General features: G+C 42.2%; 1 protein-coding gene across 2 annotated transcripts in view; it reads left to right on the top strand.

Annotated features, from left to right (window-relative positions):
• The window catches only part of LOC132817162 (signal transducer and activator of transcription 4-like), a 101,288-nt gene that overhangs the window by 30,126 nt on the left and 53,686 nt on the right, over positions 1-17,476 (top strand). The window contains exon 1 of one of the 2 annotated variants that reach the window (XM_060827382.1): positions 15,368-15,387. The exons of the other annotated variant lie outside the window; for it this stretch is intronic. The gene's annotated coding sequence lies outside the window, so the exon portion shown is untranslated. Of the gene's footprint in view, positions 1-15,367; positions 15,388-17,476 lie in introns of those variants that run through there. 2 annotated transcript variants of the gene reach the window in all.

Here is a 17,476-nt window from a genome sequence, read left to right as displayed (position 1 = left end):
TGTCTGGACTTGTCCTACCTACCTATCTCCTTTTCCACCTATCCACTCCACCCTCTCCCCTCTGACTTATCACCTTCATCCTCTCCCCCCCTCACCTATTGTACTCTATGCTACTTTCTCCCCACCCCCACCCTCATCTAGCTTATCTCTCCACGCTTCAGGCTCACTGCCTTTATTCTTGATGAAGTGCTTTTCCCCGAAACATCGATTTTGTTGCTCCTTGAATGCTGCCTGAACTGCTGTGCTTTTACAGCACCACTAATCCAGAATCTGGTTTCCAACATCTGCAGTCATGTTTGGAGTCAGGAAGATGGTGGTCGAGTAAGATGCTGCAGCCAGATCTCTTCCACTTTGCACTTTCTTTTTCTTCTTTTCCTCTCCCTCTTTCCTTGGCCTTGGACACCTGGGCTAGCCTCTACAGCGGGGTCGGCAGAGACCCCAGTGGCCGGGAGTGGGGATGCCAGTAACCAGAGGCCCAGTGCAGAGTGGGAGGAGTGGCCTGGTGTGGGAGCGGGGATAGTGGCCCAGCGCAGAGCATGCTAGCAGCCAGATCATGTGAAGGTCCCCTTTATTGGTTTGCTGCAGAGATCCCTTGGAGAGACTGAGATGTTTGTCTTTGTAACTTGGCTTCTTGTTTTTATTCTGACCTACTGTCATACTGTGTGTTGCTATAATGTTTCTTCTTTTCTTAATTTCTCTATTCTGTAGCTAAGGGTTTTACCTAGGTACATTTGTACCTAAGATGGTGCTGTAACTTTGTATTGTACTCATTTGAGTACATGTAACAATAAAGCTAATTCAATCAAATGAAGCAAAAAGTGCTTCTTTGAAAATTATGTTTTCTATGTAGTTTTCTTTGCTGATGTGCATATTTCAAGATTAAATGTCATTAGCATTGTTTATCAGATCAAAAATGATTTACTCTTGAGCATGGAAAATATTTGCATTCTGGATGGTTAGCAACATCCTGTTCAATTATGTTAAGTAAAAATTTGGGGTGTAGTGGCAGAGGAAAATGTATTGCTCAACATATGACATTTATCACTCATTATTTCAGTCTTGTAGATTTCAATTACTCTTGTTGACTGCTCTTTCCTCAGGCAAGGTACAGGAAATGATGGTTAGCATTGAACGTGATGTTATTTTTAAGTGCTCTAAATTAGATAAAGCTATGCTAAAAAGATACAAAACTACTTTTAAAGTTGTCACATTTTCGCATAGGTGCAGTTGGGGTCATAAAATACATTTTTTTGACATGTTTTCTTCTTGAAATATTTAATAGACCTTCTAAAAGCTGTTGAATTTCATTTTCCCAATCAGCAATGATTAACTTTAGGATCTTCTTTTGAACAATTTGACTTGCCTTTCAGATGCAAAGCTACTGTTTAAACATCCAGGATGTCTGGGATGTGATGCATGTATGCCAGTTTTATTCTTTAGCCACTAAATTGTTTTGGGTCCTGGGGAAGGAAGCTGAACATTGCCCACAGACTGCTGAGTGTTCATAACAGGAAACCTGTCAAAAAGATACTCTGTCACGTGGAGAGAGGCAGGACTGTACTCCACCTCCAAAATTGCATACCAGTGCTGCAAGAAGTTCAACGAAATGATTTTGAGTGGGCAAGGTAATATGTCAGTCACTTTTCACTTGAATTCTAGCACTCTTCACATCATAAAAGGAAAAGGGCATGACTTCACAATCTTGTCTCATATGACTATCCATCTGCTTTAACTTATCTTAATAGCAATTATTTGACAAGCAACTCAACCCCCCTTTTCTCCATGTCAAATGAATGTTGTTATCTCTTCTTTCAGCTGTTCTGTGACACTTGGTGCACACTTTTTTTTAAAACTGATAATATTTAATAAATTAATTAAAGATTGACAAAAAACTGGTCCTCCATGGTTGGCTGATACAGAAGATTAAGTCACAATGGATCCAGCATGAGTTGGCAAGTTGGATACAAAATTGGCTTGGGCAAAGAAGACAGAAGGTAGTCATGGATGGGGTTTATCAACTGTGATTAGTGTTCTGCAAGGATCAGTGCCAAGACCACTCTTACCTAAAGGATTTGAATAAAAATGTCGGTGATCGGCTGATAGGTTTGCAGACAATTGAAAAAATTGGTGGAGCTGTGAATAGTGAGGAAGGTTATAAAATGATGCAGCAGGATACAGATCAGTGAAAAAGTTGGGCAGAGAAATGGCAGATAAAATTTTAATCTGGACAACCTGGAGGGGATTCATTTTAGGAGGTCAAATGCAAGAAGGAAAGTATACAGTAAATGGCAGAACACTTAGGAGCACTGATGTACAGAGGGATCTTGGGGTTCATAGTTCCCTGAAAATGGCCACGCAAGTGGATAAGGTGGTAAAGAAGGCAGACAGCACGCTTGCCTCCATCACTTGGGGCATTGAGGAAAGAATCACAGAAACAGACCCTTCAGTCCAATCCAGTCCACGCTGTCCATATTCCCAAAATAACCTCCTCACACCTGCCTGTGTTTGGCCTGTATCCCTCCAAATGTTTCTTATTGACGCACCTATTCAAAGGTCTTCTCAATGTTGTACCTATAACTACGACCACCACTTCCTCTTGCAGTTCATTCCATACAATATCTGCTCTATTTAAAAATAAAGTTGCCCTTCGTGTCCTCTTTCAATCTTCATCATCTCACCTTAAAAATATGTCCCTAGTTTTGAACACCCCTACCTTAGGGAAAAGACCTTTGCTCTTCCCTTTATCGGTTACCCCTCATGCTTTTATAAATGTCGAAGGTCACCCCTCAACCTCCTACACTAGAGTAAAAAAAAAGTCTCATTCTCTCCAGCCTATTCTTAAACTTAAATTCTCTGTTCCCTACAGCATCCTGTTAAATCTTTACTGAACCCTCTCCAGTTCAATAATATCCTTCCTACAACAGTACTTGAGAAGAAACCCCATCAATGCCCTGAAAATCCAAACTCCTATAGTCAAAAGGTCTGAGGAATGAAGGCAGGCATGTCAAACAGCACCTTACACCTTGTCAACATGAAATAACCCCTTCAGTTCAACCCGTCCATGCCGATCGATATCCCAACCCAATCTAGTCCCACCTGCTACCACCTGGCCCATATCCCTCCAAACCCTTCCTATTCATATATCCATCCAAATGCCTCTTAAATGTTGCAATTGTACCAGTCTCCACCACATCCTCTGGCAGCTCATTCCATACACGTATCACCCTCTGCGTGAAAAAGTTGCTCCTTAGGTCTCTTTTATATCTTTCCCCTCTCACCCTAAACCTATGCCCTCTAGTTCTGGACTCCCCCACCCCAGAGAAATGACTTTGCCTATTTACCCTATCCATGCCCCTCATCATTTTGTAAACCTCTATAAGGTCACCCCTCAGCCTCCAACGCTCCAGGGAAAACAGCCCCAGTCTGTTCAGCCTCTCCCTATAGCTCAAATCCTCCAACCCTGGCAACATCCTTATAAATCTTTTCTGAACCCTTTCAAGTTTCACAACATCTTTCCAATAGGAAGGAGACAAGAATTGCACAAAATATTTCAACAGTGGCCTAACCAATGTCCTGTTCAGCTGCAACATGACCTCCCAACTCTTGTACCCAATAATCTGACCAATAAAAGAATGTATACCAAACACCACTTTCACTATCCTATCTACCTGCGACTCCACTTTCAAGGAGCTATGAACCTGCACTCCAAGGTCTCTTTGTTCAGCAACATTCCCTAGGATCTTACCATTAAGTGTATAAGTCCTGCTAAGGTTTGCTTTCCCAAAATGCAGCACCTCGCATTTATCTAAATTAAACTTCATCTGCCACTTCTCAGCCCATTGGCCCATCTGGTCAAGATCCTGTTGTAATCTGAGGTAACACTCTTCGCTGTCCATGACATCTCCAATTTTGGCGAGTTCTGCAAACTTACCAACTTTAACTCTTATGCTCGCATCCAAATCATTTATGTAAATGACAAAAAGTAGAGGGCCCAGCACCGATCCTTGTGGCACTCCACTGGTCACAGGCCTCCAGTCTGAAAAACAACCCTCCACCACCACCCTCTGTCTTCTACCATTGAGCCTGTTCTGTATCCAAATGGCTAGTTCTCCCTGCATTCCATGAGACCTAACCTTGCTAATCAGTCTCCCATGGGAACCTTGTCGAACACCTTACTGAAGTCCATATAGATCACATTCACTGCTCTGCCCTCATCAATCCTCTTTGTTACTTCTTCAAAAACCTCAATCAAGTTTGAGACATGATTTCCCACGCACAAAGCCATGTTGACTATCCCGAATCAGTCCTTGCCTTTCCAAATAAATGTACATCCTGTCCCTGAGGATTCCTTCCAATCTGTCCCTCAGGATTGCCCACCACCGAGGTCAGGCTCACCGAACTATAGTTCCCTGACTTGTTTTACCGGCCTTCTTAAACAGTGGCACAGCATTTGCCAACCTCCAGTTTTCTGGCACCTCACCTGTGACTATCGATGATACAAATATCTCAGCCAGAGGCCCAGCAATCACTTCTCTAGCTTCCCACAGATGTAAACATACGTTCTCTCTCTTCTACAACATTACTCAGAGCCCTATCATTAATTGTAGAAGTCCTGCTGAAATAACTGCGCAGAGACTGATATCCCATCACAAAATCACCCTTTATTTACTTGGGGCCAGCTCAGAGTCAGTCACTTGATGAGGGGAGATTCTAATTTCCTAGTTATATTTTTCATTTTTTTAATATTTTCCCTAGCATCCATGTTGTGTGTGAGACACAGTGAAAGACAACAGGTGTACAAATCTTTATTCATCTCCTAGTTATATTGCTCAGCCAGGGCATTCATGATTGAGATTGTTAATCTGGGTCAATGACCGCTAGTCAACAAGGTCAACCTGGTTCCAATTACTACATCCCTCCAGACATGTAGGCCTGGTGTTTTGCTTGTAGCTTTTCCTGCCACATTTTCATCCTAAGTCTGGCTCCTCTGAGCCAGACTGACACTGGTATTGCATACTGGACCATAGCTCACCTCTTACGTCCTGGAGTATCTTGGCCCCTCCCTTGACCAGCTTTATGACCACGCTAATCGGCTGCCTAGCCCTCAGCCACCCTGCATATTAACAGACCCACCCTCCCACCCCACTTTCCCCTAGGCCGGTCATCTACCTTCCAGCTCCCTCTAGTCCACTCTAGGCCCTACAAACAAATTATAGAACCCACATAATACAGTAGCAGAATTCACAAAATCCTCAATATAGTTTCTAGTACAAAAGGCAGAATCCACATCCAAACTCCAGGATGTAGCAAATGCCCAGTGTATATACAGGTTTCAGTCTCCATAAAGGCCTGGCCTTCCAGGGAGAACTAGGCCCACTCTCAGAAACACAGTACATTGTGAAGCTGCAAATAATCCACAGGGGTTTGGTCCAGTACCAAAGGCAGAGTCCATGCCACACACACAGGTATCCAGGCCTTGAGTGTATAAGTCCTGCTAAGGTTTGCTTTCCCAAAATGCAGCACCTCGCATTTATCTAAATTAAACTTCATCTGCCACTTCTCAGCCCATTGGCCCATCTGGTCAAGATCCTGTTGTAATCTGAGGTAATACTCTTCGCTGTCCATGACATCTCCAATTTTGGCGAGTTCTGCAAACTTACCAACTTTAACTCTTATGCTCGCATCCAAATCATTTATGTAAATGACAAAAAGTAGAGGGCCCAGCACCGATCCTTGTGGCACTCCACTGGTCACAGGCCTCCAGTCTGAAAAACAGGCCTTGACCAGCCCACTCACAGGAACACAGTACAATGTAAAGGTGCAGTTAACTCTCAGTCTACGCCAGAATGCAGAATCCACTCCAGAATTCAGCAATTGCTCACCTCCCAGCACACAAACAGGTGTTCAGTTATTACAGCAGCCTCCTTACCCACAAAGGCCCAGGCCTGTCCATATAGGGCCAGCTAATCTGGACAGATGTATTTTCTCACAAGGGCTCAGTCCAAACACCAGAAAAAGTTTTTAAAAAATTCCAGAGAGAGAAAACCAGAGTGCAAGGGCTAAGCCCTACCACAAAATCAGCATATTTCTTTTCTCAAAAAAAATGCACAGGCTGTAACCAGCCAATGAAACAACAGTTACTTAATGAGAACTGAGTTACCCCTGAAAGACTGTGTAAATCAGGCAGTTTAAAAATCAGTCAATAAGAAAGGAATACCAGGTAACAAAGTGACTAATTAATTCAGCAAATACAGGAATCAGGCTTCCCCCCCAAAAAAGCAGAAACCAACTGCAGCAGTGACACACTGTGCCCAGCCAGCACAGAGTCAGTCCCCTAGACAGAGGGGATTCTAAATCTCTTGTTTATATGTTTTATAAGCTATATTGGGTCTGCGTTCTATGTATTGTTACTGATTTGATTGCACTGTTTTGACTGTTTGTTACTGTTATCTTTGTGATGAATGGAAGTGAGATTTGAGCTTTGTCCTCATCTCCCTGAAAACTGTTTGAACAATGGGGTTTGGTTTTGCTGTCCTTTCGCCTATATATAGTGGGCTTTTTTGTGAACTGCTGCTTGTTGTTTATTGTTAACTGTATTTTGTACTGTTTAATAAAAAGATCAAAATCCTGTTTACATTTTTATTTTAAACAATACAATTTACAAAACAAAACAGTTAAACGTTAACAGCTGTACACAAAGAAACAGCAATTTTATAAGGGTGTCAAGCAACAAAGCCAGGCCCCAAACCCTACCATTCAACCTGTTTTCAAGGAAATGAGGACAAACCTCAAATCCAAGTTTCAAACATCACAAAACAGTAACAATGAAAAGTACACATAACACAATCCAATTTGATTTTAAAAACCATACATAAAATACAGACTCTTCCCAGCAAGCCACCCGTCTCTCCGCCTTCCGCCTCTCGGTCTGACCTGACACCTTCCCGCCACCACTAGGACAGTCCGTCCTGTTGCCCTAACCCTCCCAGGTTGGCAGCGATCAGGATGGCCTGCCCACCTTCTAGCTTCCCTAACCGTTCCTCACATCTTCTAACCACCTGAGGCAGCTCGCCCTAATGCCTGCCCAGGGTGACAGTGTTGAGGCTGGCCTACCCGCCTTCCGACTCTTGGTCTGCCTCTACCTACTCTGATGCACCATCTGGTCTGTGGACTGCCCTGACACACCTTTCAGCTGCCTCAAGGACAGCCCATCCCCTTCACTGGGATGGTACACAGGGCAGCCCACAGGCTTTCTGGATCTCAGCCTGCCCCTACACACCTTCTGGTTGTCTGCCACTCTGACACACCTCCCGACCACCTCTAGGACAGCCTGTCTTGATTACCCTTTCTCAGGACGACAGCACTCAGAACAGCCTACCCTCCTTCTGGCTCTCAGGGCCACCGGCATCGGGGTAACCTACCCATCCTCCCGCTTTCAGGACATCCTACCAACCTTCTGGTTCACACGATGGCCTACACACCCTCCAGCCCTCAGGGTAACAGCCTTCAGGATGACCTATGGACCTCCCAGCTCACAGTGAGACCTGCCAGAAGGCACTGCAGGTGATCGACTCAACAAGCAACAAGACAAAGTCAATTACCAATAAAGAGTCTTTTCTGGTACGGAGTCCATTGCCATAAACAGTTGTTATCTTCAAAATGTAGAGTCCATTCCCAGAATGAGAGTCCACTCCAGTATACAAAATGCATTGTCAGAAATGGAGTCCACTCCAAACTGCAGAGTCCATTGCTAAAAATCAGAGTCCACGACTGAGGGCAGAGTCTACTCCTGAAGTGAGCAAATGCATACCCCACAGTATGCAGGTGTTCACTCTCCATAGAGTCCTGGCCCATCCTTGAAGAACCAGGCCCATTCACAAGAACACAGTACATTGTAAAGGTGCAGTTAACTCATAGGGGTTTGGTTCACTCCCGACAACAGGGTCATCTGCCAAACACCAGCATACAGCAAGTGCTCACTTCCCCATGCACACACAGGTATTCGGTCTTTACAGAGGCCCAGTCTCAAAGCTAGGCCTTCCCACAGGAATAGCTCATCTGGTAAGATGTATTTTCTCATAAGGACTCAGTCCAAACACCAAAAAACAGTAAAGACACATACAAAAAAAAAAGAAAATTAGAGTCCAAGGGCTAGGTCCTGCCACAAAATGCGGAAAGGGATGGGGAAGGAAATATAGACCCCACCACCAGGGATATATTTCCCTCCCCACTCCTTTCCGCCTTCCGCAAAGACCGTTCCCTCCGTGACTACCTGGTCAGGTCCACGCCCCCCTACAACCCACCCTCCCATCCTGGCACCTTCCCCTGCCACCGCAGGAACTGAAAAACCTGCACCCACACCTCCTCCCTCACCTCTATCCAAGGCCCTAAAGGAGCCTTCCACATCCACTAATATCATTTATTGTATCCGTTGCTCCCGATGCGGTTTCCTCTACATTGGGGAGACTGGGCGCCTCCGAGCAGAGCGCTTTAGGGAACATCTCCGGGACACCCGCACCAATCAACCACACCGCCCCGTGGCCCAACATTTCAACTCCCTCTCCCACTCTGCCGAGGACATGGAGGTCCTGGGCCTCCTTCACCGCCGCTCCCTCACCACCAGACGCCTGGAGGAAGAATGCCTCATCTTCCGCCTCGGAACACTTCAACCCCAGGGCATCAGTGTGGACTTCAACAGTTTCCTCATTTCCCCTTCCCCCACCTCACCCTAGTTCCAAACTTCCAGCTCAGCACCGTCCCTATGACTTGTCCAGACTTGTCCTATCTGCTTATCTCCTTTTCCGCCTGTCTCCATTTCCACCTATCCACTCCACCCTCTCCTCCCTGACCTATCACCTTCATCCCCTCCCCCACTCACCTATTGTACTCTGTGCTACTTTCTCCTCACCCTCCTCTAGCTTATCTCTCCATGCTTCAGGCTCACTGCCTTTATTCCTGATGAAGGGCTTTTGCCCGAAACGTCGATTTCGCTGCTCCTCGGATGCTGCCTGAACTGCCGTGCTCTTACAGCACCCCTAATCCAGAATCTGGTTTCCAGCATCTGCAGTCATTGTTTTTACCTCATAGTCAATGAGGTCAACTGGGTTCTAATCACTACATCTGCCCTTGTTTGTTTTACCATTATAAATACCTTGCATTTATCCAAATTAAACGCTATCTGCTAGTCCTCAGCCAATTGACTCAATTGATTAAGATCTCTTTGTAATCTCAGAGAACCTTCTTCACTGTACTTTTGCATTTAGAATTATTCAGGGATTTCTAATCCTGGACTGTAGCAACATTCTTGGCATAGAGCTTTAATAATTCTTTTACATATTTCAAACTACTTCCAAAACTCTGTAAAATACATATTTTTAAACAAGTATTGATATAACCTTCCCAGTTGTAGACAGCGAAGGGTTGGTGTACTTTCCCTCTCTACTTGTGATGATTTTTGCCTTTTTATTCTGATGAAATGGTATGTTTGCACTCTTCCTACATTAAAAAATTTCTGATATTTTAAATGAAATTTTCCCTACCTCTGAAGTGCTTTACTGGACTTTAATCTTCTTCCACAGTAGACTTAAATTTTCGTAAACATGTATCCAATACTCAGAGCCTTAGAACCAACTGAATTCTATTTATTGTAGAACTAAAGGTCAAGTTCCCACAAGGCTTATAAGATCCAGAGGTTGGCAAAGTCACATTGTAGCTGTATAATATTTTAACATATTTAAAGTACTTTTTTTTAGATTAGATTACTTACAGAGTGGAAACAGGCCCTTCGGCCCAACAAGTCCACACCGACCCGAAACCCACCCATACCCTTACATTTGCCCCTTACCTAACACTACGGGCAATTTAACATGGCCAATTCATCTGACCTGCACATCTTTGGACTGTGGGAGGAAACCGGAGCACCCGGAGGAAACCCACGCAGACACGGGGAGAACGTGCAAACTCCACACAGTCAGTCGCCTGAGGCGGGAACTGAACCCGGGTCTCTGGCGCTGTGAGGCAGCAGTGCTAACCACTGTGCCACCGTGCTGCCCACATGTGCAGTTCTAGTCACCACACTAGAGGAAAGATATGAAAGCTTTGAAAAGGGTTCAAAAGAAATTTACCAAGATGTTGGCGAAAGTGAGGACTGCAGATGCTGGAACCTATAGTCAAGGTTAGAGTGGTGCTGGAAAAGCACATCAGGTCAGGCAGCATCCGAGGAGCAGGAAAATTGACGTTTCGGGCAGGAGCCCCAGATTCCTGATGAAGGGCTCCTGCCCTCGGATGCTGCCTGACCTGCTGTGCTTTTCCAGCACCACTCTAATCTTAACAAGATGTTGCCTGACTTGGAGTGTATTAGCAACAAGAAGAGGGTGGACAAACTTGGATTTTTCTCACTATAGTGTCAGGAGTGAGGAGCAACCTGATAGAAGTATATTAAATTAGGAGAGGTATGGGTAGGGTGGATAGTCAGAGTCTTTTCCCCAGGGTGGAATGATTATATACTAGGGGGAAAATTTGAAGGCGATTTGTGAGGCAAGCTTTTTTTCCAGAGTGTTAGGTGCCTGGATCGCACTGGCAGGGGTGGTGGTAGAATCAAATACAGTACCAACCTTTATGAGACATTTAGACAGAAATATGAACAGGCAGGGAATAGAGGGAGAAGGACCAGGTGCAGGCAGATGGGATTAGTTTAGAATGGCATCATGAACAATGCAGACATAGTGGGTGGAAGGGGGTCTGCTCTTGTGCTGTATTTTTCTGTGTTCTATGTTCTATGTCCAGTATATGCTGCACAATGCCACAAGATGTATATTATTAAAAAAGACATATCCAAACTGAAACCACTCATGCCCTCTGGTGTGAAGATGATGGAGCTCCTTAGCCCCCATGGTCTTAATGTGAAGATAGACAAATCAGGGTAATTTGTTCAGTTATTTACCTGACTTTGGTATCATTATCATTAAGGTAATGTGTCAGTGTTCTTGGAATTTACATGAGAAATTATCAGGACCAAGACAGTGCCTCTAATGCCATTAAAAAAAAAATGCAATTCTGGTAATTTGGGAGAGAAAAAGTAATAGTCTGCATATCACCTTCCAGACCATGGTAGCTGTAATCTGTGCTGTTATTTTTCAGGGTTTGCTCTAACTCTATTAGATCACCTATTAAATCAATCAACCAGAGATCCAGGATACAGTGGAATGGCAATAGCTGGAATCAACATACTGGTACTGTTATTTCTGAAGGGGAACAGCACCATATCAGTAGAATGTGGAAAGGTAGGCAACACTACCTGGAAGCAAGCTCCAGAGATGCAGCCAGTTGTATATTTCTCCCAGAAGTGAACGAGGCAGCCCACCACAGTCCTATGAACCACTCCTAAAACATGAGTAGTCAGCCACCTCTGATTTTATTTTTGATTTATGATTGTCAAATGTACCGAGATGTGTTGGAAAGTATTATTTTGCATGCTCACCAGACAAATTATATATCAGGGTAATAGAACAGAATGCAGAATATAGTGTTACAGCTACAGAGAAGGTGCAGAGAAAGGCCAACTCTAATATATGAAAGGTCTGTTCATAAGAGTGATCAGTGTTGGTATGTGTTTTCAAACTTTGGTTATTTCTGCCCACTGGAAGAGAATGGGAGAGAATATAACCAGCATGGGAGAGGTCTTTGATGCTGTTGCCTGCTTTCCCTAGGCACTGGGAAATATGAGTGAGGTTAATGGAACGATGGCTGGTTATCATGATGGACTGGGCTGCATTCCAAACCCTCTAATTTCTTGCAGTCTTGGGCAGAGCAGTTGCCATACCAAGCTGTGATGCATCTGGATAGGATACTTTCTATGGTACATCTACAAAAATTTTTAAGAGTCATTGTGGACAAGCCAAATTTCCTTAGCCTTCTGAGGAAATAGAGGCATTGGTGTGCTTTCTTGACTGTAGCATCGAGCTGCATGAACCAGAAGAGATCATTGATCCTGAGAGCTTGACGTTCTTGAGCACCTCCATTTTAGCATCATTGATACTGATGGGGATGTTCTCCACTCTGCTTCCTAAAATCTATGGAAGGTGAAATATGGGAAGGGCCAGAGGACACAGCAGAATTTGGAACCGTGATTTAGGGGCTGGTACCCAGTGGTAAAGACTCCAGTTTTCTGTCAAAAAACTATTTTTTCCATTGCACGTGAAAATTAAATCAAACACTGGAGAAATTTAGAATTTGTTTTGTACATTATTGACAAAATATTTTAAACCATTCTTCTTGTAGTCTTGTTATTGTCTTTGAGAGCGTTATTGTAGTCAGATGGTACATAGTGGATAATGGTACATTTAAAAAGTCAATTTTAATTGATAATTATTTTGCAAAACAGAAATCGGACTTTTATTTTAGTATTGCCAGTGTAGTTTCCATAACCTATATGTATTGAGCAAAACTGTTAACTCAGAAGTCAATGTGGCATTCTGCCAATCGAACAAGTTTATTTGTTAACTATGCACAACATTATAATCTCAAGCTAAACCTTTTTATGCTGCAGTATATCTGAATGTAATATTAGCAATTTGGGAGAGCTGTGTTTTGTGCCAGCAGCAAAGAAGTCCTTTAATAGAACAGAATGTTTTAATCTAGGTAGATGGTGAAGGATAAAATTAGTGCCTTGCCTTTACACACCAACAAGCTTTAAAAGACATGCAATATGAAAATGCATATCCTGACACAATGGCCACAATTTTAGACTGCTCCAATAATAGGAGTGCATGAATTTTCCCTGTTAGTGCACACCACCTGCATAGAATTAGTACGCAGTTGTACATATGCAGCATACATCTTGTGGTGCAGTGATAGCATCCATAACTCTGAATCTGGAGGCCCAGATAAAAGATCCACCTACTCCACACATGTATAATAAAAAGTCTAAATTGGTTGATTAAAAATACTTCTAAAAGAGAAAAAAGGATGATGTGGTATTGTGAAGAAACAAAAGAAAGTGTGCATTGATAACAGAGAATAGACATTCATTGTATTTCTCTGAACCTTACTTCAGACTGTTCAACAGATCGTAATATAAAGGGCTTTTGTGACACATTGGCAGTGTCCCTACCTTTGAGCCAGGAGGCATAGGTTCAAGTCCCACATTCTCCAGAAGTGCTAGTAATATCTCAGAACTGGCTGATTCAGGAAAATGTCCAGAAAGTGAATTGGGTGGCGCAAGGATGAATGAGGTCGGAAGGATTAATGAAATGCAGTCATCATTAGTATGAAAACTAGAAGAAATATAAACGAGTTATCATTATTTAATGTTTCGATGTGCCTCATAATTTGAATATCTCTATTAAATCTCCATTTAACCTGCTCTGTTCAAAGAATAATGAGTCCATTTGCTTAAATCTCTATCACAATTGAAGTCTTTGTTTCTGGCTGAGAAAATATCCTGGCCCCTGCAGTCAACTGCATTCGCTTTCAAAAAGGAAGGTAGTTCAGCCAATTATTAAGCAGCAGTGCTGTGGTGGCCCGTCAGCATTAGGGAGGTCAACTTTCATTATGTGGCCAAAGTGTCAACCTCTAAAAATATTAAACCCACTGAGAAGTTAAATTCAAAAATCGTCCACCATGTTTTATTTGCCTGTCATTGCATTTTTGCTAAAATTTATGAAGATGGGAATTTCACCTCATTGGTCTGTAAATTTTGAATGAAAGTTGGGGAAATTTCTGCCTCCTCCTTATCTCTACCTACTCATCCAGTTAAATGTTTAAAAAAACTTTTAACATGAGCTTTGGATTTCTGCAATGGCCCTCGACTTAATTTAAAAATTAAAATGACCAAGAATGATTGCTGTAAGTGACATTATAATTAGTTCAGGGTTTTTTTAAAACCAAGCTTGGTCCGTTGGATATAACTTCAGAGCAAGGCACATTTGTGTGGGAGACTGTTTTGCTTGTAAGTGCTTGTCAATTCAACTCCTCCCACTCATTTGCAATATGGAAGTCTGATTTGGAAATTTCCAGTGAAGGCAGAAAATTTTGGCGTTAAATTTTATGACTTCATCTCCAGAACTGAATATGTTGTTTACCATTCACTTAACTGTGGAGATTTGGATGCACGGAATTTCAAAAGACAACATTGTGAATGATGGTGGTATTATTGTTGCTTATAGTATTGTTATGATGGACATGATCCAACAATTTACTGCACTACATAGTGTATGGTAAAATTGAACATACAATGTAAGCTAGGAGCATAATCAATAAAGCAAATTGAGTGATCTGCCATTTCATTGGAATGGAGTCAAAAGTGAAAAACGTAGGTGTTCTAGACAAAACACACATAAAGTGAACCTGAGGGCAGATCGAGGAGAAATCAAAACTGTTGTGGATTGAGGGGAGCTAGGAAGGGGCAGGGAGGTTGCCAGCAGAACCAGTTGAATGGTTAGCAGAGAATGTGGAACCTGGTCATCCAGATCAATTGTGGGCCAAAATTGGGATCTGGGCCCCATGTAACTCAAGGATATGAAGATGAGAACCATGCCTGGAGAAACAACCAGAATAGGAGAGTTTAACGGTTGTGGTAATATGTGGAAATTGAAGCTCAATCAAGGGAATTGTTGAGCAAACAGACCATTGTTGAAGTATCATGGCAAATGGAGGTGAAGAGCTCGGCAGCTGGGAGTTTAAAAGTATAATTTATTAAGTATTTTCAAGCAGAATATTCTCTAGGTGTGATCTCACAAGTAGTAGGCTTGAAAGAGGTTGGGGAGACCCTGTGGTCGGATATAAGGAAGTGTTTGGAGATAATCCAGTAAGTGATTAGGAAAATGGAGGTGGAAAAATCTTAGGTGATGGTAGTGTTGAAGAGGATAGTCATGCGTACGGGTAAGAGAGGTTTCATGGAAGTGGGAGTTGAGGAAGTCCATGAATTCAGGAAAAATGGAAAGAGGAAATAACATTAACATTTACTCCTCTGCAATTTTGCTGGAGGAGTAAATGTAAATACAGATGCTAGTGCTGCAACTTTAGGTTCAAGATAAGGAAGAATTGTCCAGTGGCACAGTTTCAAAGTATTAACATACAATTTCAGTTATTTGTTAGTTGTTTTCCATTGGCTCTTGCTTTGATCGTAGAAGTATTCAAAGTTGTTTAAAGTTGCTTAAATGTACAGCGTCTTTGTGTGGCATGTGCTGAAGAACTTTGTCCTGATTTCAAGGATTCCGCACAAGCTGCTTGCTCCAAGACTTGAGGTTATATACATCCCCTTTGGATTACTGCATGCAAAGAGAACAACAAATACTTCACAAAGCAGAATATGTTATTCGAAGAAGGTGGAGAGAGAGAAGAGAGGAGGCTATATCCTCGAAGCATGTTCAGCGACAATTCTCCAAGGTGAATTTTTGAGAAGCATTGCCAAACATCTCTGCATTGCTAAGGGGGTTACTGAAATTTGCCACCTGCTAAACCAGTAGCTGCAATGCCAGAGAATAACGAAGGAAGCAATTTGTGTCTATGAAGGTGACTTTGCTCATGAACTTGTATACCTGGAGCGTTCCAGGTTGGAGCAGCTGACAGTTACAACATCTCTCCATTTGCCATCCATTGATACATTAAGAAGGTCCTAAGTCTCCATGTTTCAAGCTGCTGAACATATTTTGTTCTTTCTTTGTAGAGAAAACTGTGGAACAAACATATACATTTGTAAGGATTTCAGGCCTTCTCAAGATGCAAGGAGTCATTAATTGAACACACATCTGTTTACAAGCACTGCATGTCAATTTTGTGATGTACTATAACCAAAAGAAATTCTCCTAACTTAACATCAGTATATCATGCAGTTCAGTATACAATATCTCAGCAGTAATTATTCTAAGCAGTCTATTTTCCATCACCATGGCAAATGAAGGTGGCTCCTGGAAGAGGGGAGCAATCTTTTGATGTTGTGGCATCCTACTAAGCTACAGTTACCCATACACAAATAATCAACTTGCACATAACAAAAGGCACATTTTTGATGGACCAAATGTTGTGTTGCTTAAACAATGTTTCTGTCGGCTGGACTGCTCTGGAGGAGCTGTGTACAACTTGATAAGGTGAGGTTTGAAACATTGGGAGGGCAACTTGAAGCTCTAAATGCTTGCTTTGTGTGATAATTGACAAGTATTATTTGTAGCTGTGTTTTGTGGGGATGGTGGATGGAGCAGTCTATGGCACTAGTAGTGGAATTGGTAGGGGATAGCATTAATGATGTATCCATTGACCTATCTGGTTCCACTGTCTTTGCAAGGTTTGTTTCCAGGGTTTCGTGGCTTTCTGTGGATTGATGACATTTTCCTGCTCTTCAGCAAAGTCTGACACTGCAGTATTGGGAAAATCTTTAGGCCTGCACAATGTTGTGCCATTTTAATGTCTTTCTCAAGTCAAACAAATTTTACAAAGATTTACAGCACCTTCTCCAGTTAAAATACAACTTGCGTTTTAAATTTTTTAATGCTGGTTTTAAGAATAAAGAGTGGAACCCATTCTGGATACTCCAAAATTTGGATCCCTTGCTGAGCCAACAGTCACTTAACAGCCTATGTTGTTTACCTGCTACCATCAATTAATTGCATTGGCAAACCAAGTTTGCATTGTGTCTGCATGTAAAACAAGTGGCAAAAGTTGGCTGCTAATCATGATCCGTCTAGATATTCTTGGAGAGTACATAATGACCGGTCAATAAGCCATAGGATACTTTTGTAACTTAATATGGATAGTTTTTTTTATTACAATGTTTAAATTTAATATAAAACTGAGTAATGTTGACGGCTCTCTTGAGTTTCCTTTGGGCACAATGACAGTTAATTAAGGGCCCATTATGAATGTTAATAATAACCAAGTTCTTTGATGTGTCAGTGAAGTGGAAAAACCGTGCCATTTGACATTTGAGTAGCTAATTTCTCCAGTCATTTTTCATAGACTTCCTTTATTAGACTGGAAAAATCTGGTGTTATTGACCACATCGGCTAGTCATCAGCTGAAAGCCAAAAATAACCCTGTTGGTCAGTAAACAAGATTTCAGTGCTCTTACATTATGCTCTTTTGAAGTATTTAAAAACCAATTCTCAAATCATAAATACAAATTATTTAAACACATGCAGAAAATATGAACATTTCAACTGAAAAACCTATAATACTCCACAACCTTGCAGTCTGAGAATTTTTTCTGCCTTTTAATTTCTAAACCCCAACATCCGTCAGTTAAAGATTATATTTCACTCAATTTAATATCCCGTCATCCTCGCTATGAAACTTTTCAGTGGTATCTGTGAAGCAGTTTTAACAAGTTTTATGAAATACTTGTTAAATCTGAATGACAACTAGTTTAAGCCAAAGTACATTCCTTTTAAACTGCATGATTGCTTTGAAGACCTGCATTAAATGATTGATTCCTGAATGCGTGTTTCTGGCAGAAGTTTGAGAAATCATAAATGCAATTCCC

Source organism: Hemiscyllium ocellatum, chromosome 7 (genome assembly GCF_020745735.1).
Source record: "Hemiscyllium ocellatum isolate sHemOce1 chromosome 7, sHemOce1.pat.X.cur, whole genome shotgun sequence".
NCBI classification, from domain to species: Eukaryota; Metazoa; Chordata; class Chondrichthyes; order Orectolobiformes; family Hemiscylliidae; genus Hemiscyllium; species Hemiscyllium ocellatum.
This window is presented reverse-complemented; position numbering and strand designations above follow the sequence as displayed.